We start from the raw sequence: 6339 nt of genomic DNA on the forward strand, positions 1-6339 counted from the left end.
GGTTGAAGCGGAAAGGTCCACAAAGACAAACGATCTACAATCCGGCTAGAAGGCATTTTGCATGTAATTTTAAATTACATCGTCAAACTGACTGATTGTACTCCTCTTCAATCCCATCTAACAGGCTGTCTAATTTACAGTCCCGTTGGGAATATTTCGCGGCCAACTCTACTTGGCCGTACATCAGGCTCACAGGGATCTCCTTCCCATCGGGCCCCACAGGTCCGACCTCGGCCACGTGGTTTGGATCAGCCTGCGTGTACCGCGTCTTCACCATGGCCCAGGCCTCCCTGGCGCCTTGACGGCAGGCCGATATCTTCCACAGACGGAAACGCTGCCGTACTCCCTGAAGCTTCTCAGCAAGCCCTCCAAGACCCTCGGGTAGGGAGACGGAAGGCCATAAGGCCTGAACGACGCCGCTCATCGCCTGCCGAACACGTTCGTGCAGTTGCAGCAACTCGGGAAGAGGGTCTCCCGTGGAACCAGGCATCTCCTTCGCCGGATGACCCGTGAGCACACCTACAGACACATTTCTGTCAATCGACTTCCTCGCCGAACTCTTCTTTTCAAAAGAGTTTGCTCAAGCACTTATTGTAAATGCCGCGACGAAGCCGCCGATTCTCCTTTAAGGAGTTAGACAGCTGGACCCGAACATCTTTTAGTTCTTCGCCCAGCTGGGTGTTGGCATCTTGGAGTTTGTTCCTCTCCTGCTGCACCCTCATAAGCACCTTCTCGCCGGCCTTCAGCTGTCGCAGCAGATGTTGCTTGTTCGGATCTAGTCCGGCACCCTCTGCAATATTATTGTCAAACTATACACACACGCCGCACTTCATAAACTACTTCTCTTTCCGAAATATGAATTACCAGAGGGGGTCTCTGTGGCTCCCCCGGAAGCGGCTAGTGCGGCCTCATGTTGGGCCTTGCATTCTTGAAGCTCCTGGGACAGGTGGGTATTCTTCTCCGTAAGATCCTGCATAACAAATGATCCTTAAATCAGTTAGTTTAACTATTTTAAGTCTCGGGGGCTACTGGCATATATAACTACTAAAATTCCTCACCTGTATGTCTTTTACACACTGCTCCGTGGCTCTGGTTAAACCATCTTGAGCAGCACGGAGGTGCGCATCTCCCGCATTAAAGGCATTCAACGCCTCCGGGGAGAAACATGCGTTACGAAGAACTGTCTGACGGCGCCTGTGATTCATGGCGCTCTCCACCTCAGACCTGGTGGCGGACAACCTGTCGGCATCCTCCGTTGGAGGAGCATCCGGCTCGCACCTTGCGCTCGCCTCCCCCTCCGGACCAGGCGTTGGAGCCTGGCTGGCGGAGGCTTGGTTGGAAACCTCTCCGGGCTTAGTCCGGCGAGCGCTCTTTCTCCTGGAAGAATCATGAGCATTAATATACCTCCCAGGAGTCTTTCCCTTAAAAGACAATGGTGCGCCATACCTTTGCGGCGACGTTTTGATTCGCGCCGCACTCCTCTTCCGCCTGCTGGGCCGCACTGACCCTGGTTGGTCAGTCGCCACGGGCTCGGCTTCCCGCCGTAAAGGCACCTCCTGCGAAGCACCGTTGGTACACGGTGGTCAAAAATAAGCATTAAAAAAGTAACGGTGTCAGGACTTCGGTCGTACTCACCTGGGAAGCCGGAGATAAACCGGGGTAGTCAGCCGTAATGGCGATTAGAGCATTGTCTATGCTGAGCTGGTGGAACACCCCGTCAATCAGTTCCACCATTATGTCCGGATCCTCTCCGGAGGCCGGATCAAGGGATCTTCCCGGATCCTCGGGTTGTGGAGTCGGGCTTTCTATGCCCTCCACATCCCGGCGCAGTTCCTGCGTCGAAATCATAAAGTAAGACACTTATCTTTGAAAGCACGGATCGGATATATAAACGTCCGCTTACCTAGCTCCGAGGGTTATTCATGGAGAATCCATTCAATGGTCTCGTGCAGAGGAAGTCCTCCTTCTCCCCCTTGTACAAGCCGGACAGGATCTTCACCAGATCGACGGCCGATCCCGGCCCCTTGCGGCCATGACGAGTGGCGTCATTCTCCCCGTTGAAATCCCACATGGGGTGGCCCCTATATTGGAGCGGCTGCACCCCTCGCATAATGCATGTGGCCATGACTCCAATCATGGTTAATCCGGAATGGGCTAGTAACCGTATCCGACCCATCAGATATTGGACGCTCCTATCATCTTCCCGTTGAGGGCTCCGCGGGCGCCAACTCGGGCATTTCTTTAGAGGAGCGTTGCTAAACTCCGGGAGGCCGATCCGAACTGGATCCGGCAGCGGGGCATCTTCCATATAGAACCACTCCTAAGGCCAGTCTTCAGACGCCTTCTTCGGGGTTCCGGATAGATATCCGGTCCCGGCGATGCGCCATATTTCGGCTCCACCCACTTGATATATCGACCCCTCGTGAGAACGGGGTACGAGGCAAAACAGTCTCTTCCACAGTGCAAAATGGGGCTCGATGCCCAAGATCAGCTCGTAAAGAGCTACAAAGCCCGCGATGTGTAAAATGGAGGCAGGTGTAAGGTGGTGAAGTTGGAGTCCATAGAACTCCAGGAGCCCCCGGAGAAACGGATGTATGGGAAATCTGAGTCCCCTTATTAAGTAGGGGATGAAGCATACCCGCTCTCCTTTGGAGGGATTGGGGACGCTCTCCGCCTGCTTCCCACCCTTGTAGGTGGCCAGTCCGGCTCGAACCGGAACCATAAAGGCTGGGGGAAGGTATCCCTCTGCTTGGAGCATCACTAAGTCGCTATGCGGGACTGAGCATCTCCTCCAATCTCCTGGCTGAGGACTGGGAGCGCGAGAAGAGGAGTCGCGTCGACTGTCCATGTTGGAATGGATTTTTGTCAGATGCGCTTTGATGAGTACTTGCGGAAGGAGGATGGTGTGATTCGGATCTGGATCCTCGCCTCTCTTATAGGCGGCTTATTCGCGCAGCTAGGGGGGTAAAACATAAAAATACCCTGGCTTTTCGCATTCATACAACACGTGGAAGGGGGCCATTATTGGGCGTGGAAGCCAAGGAGCGCAACATTTATGAAGAAACCGGACACTATTCGGCAAACACATGGAACATGGAGGGGAACCCGCCTTGCAAACGCCAAAGACAATATACGCGCCAGACTCATCGTCATTGAAGCCTGGTTCGGGGGCTACTGAGGGATTCCTGGATTAGGGGGTGTCCGGATAGCTGAACTATCATCATCGGCCGGACTCCAAGACTATGAAGATACAAGATTGAAGACTTCGTCCCGTGTCCGGATGGGATTTTCCTTGGCGTGGAAGGCAAGCTTGGCAATATGGATATGTAGATCTCCTACCATTGTAACCGACTCTGTGTAACCCTAGCCCTCTACGGTGTCTATATAAACCGGATGGCTTTAGTCCATATGACGAACAACAATCATACCATAGGCTAGCTTCTAGGGTTTAGCCTCCTTGATCTCGTGGTAGATCTACTCTTGTAATACCCACATCATCAATATCAATCAAGCATGACGTAGGGTTTTACCTCCATCAAGAGGGCTCGAACCTGGGTAAAACATCGTGTCCCATGTCTCCTGTTACCATCCGCCTAGACGCACAGTTCGGGACCCCCTACCCGAGATTCGCCGGTTTTGACACCGACACAAGACATTAAGCAACACCTCGTCCCTCCTTGATAGTATTGGCTTTTCCTATAAACTCAATGTGATATTGGATCACTAAAATAGAAAAAGAAGAGTCTTGTGCTTTGAGTTTGAGCCAATCCTTTGTACTTAGCATCTTGAAGGGGTTCCACATCCTCTAGTCCATGCCACTCCATTGTTGAATTTATCTGAAACATACTAGGTAAAGGTATTAGTCCAACAAGAGATATGCTGATATAAATTACCAAAATCACCCAGGGAGCACTTGTGCTTTCAGTACACTTATGTGAGACGGGTTCCACCGACTAACATGCACTTGTTGCATAAGGTGGCTAGCGGGTGTCTGTCTCTCCCACTTTAGTCGGATCGGATTCGATGAAAAGGGTCCTTATGAAGGTTAAATAGCAATTGGCATATCACCGTTGTGGCTTTTGCATAGATAAGAAACGTTCTTGCTAGAAACCCATAGCAGCCACGTAAAACATGCAACAACAATTAGAGGACGTCTAACTTGTTTTTGCAAGGTATGCTATGTGATGTGATATGGCCAAAAGAATGTGATGAATGATATATGTGATGTATGAGATTGATCATGTTCTTGTAATAGGAATCACGACTTGCATGTCGATGAGTATGACAACCGGTAGGAGCCATAGTAGTTGTCTTAATTTATTGTATGACCTGCGTGTCATTGAAAACGCCATGTAATTACTTTACTTTATTGCTAATTGTTAGCATAGTAGTAGAAGTAATAGTTGGCGAGACAACTTCATGAAGACACGATGCTGGAGATCATGATGATGGAGATCATGGTGTCATGCCAGTGACGAAGGTGATTATGCCACGCCTCAAAGATGGTGATCAAAGGCGCAAGATGATATTGGCCATATCATGTCACTTTATGATTTGCATGTGATGTTTATCATGTTTACATCTTATTTGCTTAGAACGACGGTAGCATAAATAAGATGATCCCTCACTAAAATTTCAAGAAAGTGTTCCCCCTAACTGTGCACCATTGCAAAAGTTTGTTGTTTCGAAGCACCACGCGATGATCGGGTGTGATAGATTCTAACGTTCGCATACAACGGGTGTAAGCCAGATTTACACATGCAAAAACACTTAGGTTGACTTGACGAGCCTAGCATGTACAGACATGGCCTTGGAACACAAGAGACCGAAAGGTCGAACATGAGTCATATAGTAGATACGCTCGACATGAAGATGTTCACCGATGATGACTAGTCCGTCTCACGTGATGATCGGACACGGCCTAGTTGACTCGGATCATGTATCACTTAGATGACTAGAGGGATGTCTATCTGAGTGGGAGTTCATTAAATAATTTGATTAGATGAACTCAATTATCATGAACATAGTCAAAAGGTCTTTGCAAATTATGTCATAGCTTGCACTTTAGTTCTGCTATTTTAGATATGTTCCTAGAGAAAATTTAGTTGAAAGTTGATAGTAGCAATCTTGCGGACTGGGTCCACAAACTGAGGATTGTCCTTATTGCTGCGTAGAAGGCTTATGTCCTTAATGCACCGCTCGGTGTGCTGAACCTCGAGCATCGTCTGTGGATGTTGCGAACATCTGACATACACGTTTTGATGACTACATGATAGTTCATTGTGTAATGCTAAACGGTTTAGAATTGAGGCGCCAAAGACAGAGTTTTTTTAAACATTGCGGAACATATGAGATGTTCCAAGGGCTGAAATTGGGATTTCAGGCTCGTGCCCACATTAAGAGGTATGAGACCTCCGATGAGTTTCTGGCCTACAAACTAAGGGAGAAAAGCTCAATCGTTGAGCATGTGCTCAGATTGTCTGAGTACTACAATCACTTGAATCGAGTGGGAGGTAATCTTCCAGATGAGATAGTGATGGTTCTCCAAAGTCACTACCACCAAGCTACTAGAGCTTCGTGATGAACTATAACATATCAGGGATAGATATGATGATCCTTGAGCTATTCGCGATGTTTGACACCGCGAAAGTAGAAATCAAGAAGGAGCATCAATTGTTGATGGTTAGTGAAACCACTAGTTTCAAGAAGGGCAAGGGCAAGGTTGAACCCAAACCCGAGACTAAGTGCTTCTGTAATGAGGGGAACGGTCACTAAAGCAGAACTATCCTAAATACTTGGTAGATGAGAAGGCTGGCAAGGTCGACAGAAGTATATTGAATATACATTATATGAATGTGTACTTTACTAGTACTCCTAGTAGCATCGGGGTATTAGATACCGGTTCGGTTGCTAAGTGTTAGTAACTCGAAATAAAAAGCTACGGAATAAACGGAGACTAGCTGAAGGCGAGATGACGATAGGTGTTGGAAGTGTTTCCAAGGTTGATGTGATCAGACATCGCATGCTCCCTCTACCATCAGGATTGGTATTAAACCTAAATAATTATTATTTGGTGTTTGCGTTGAGCATAGACATAATTGGATTATGTTTATCACAATACGGTTATTCATTTAAGGAGAATAATGGTTACTCTGTTTATTTGAATAATACCTTCAATGGTATTGCACCAAAAATGAATGGTTTATTGAATCTCGATCGTAGTGATACACATGTTCGTGCCAAAAGATATAAGATAGTAATGATAGTACCACATACTTGTGGCACTTCCATTTGAGTCATATTGGTATAAAACGCATGAAGAAGCTCCATGTTGATGGA

Source organism: Triticum dicoccoides, chromosome 7B (assembly GCF_002162155.2).
Source record: "Triticum dicoccoides isolate Atlit2015 ecotype Zavitan chromosome 7B, WEW_v2.0, whole genome shotgun sequence".
Lineage (NCBI taxonomy): Eukaryota > Viridiplantae > Streptophyta > Magnoliopsida > Poales > Poaceae > Triticum > Triticum dicoccoides.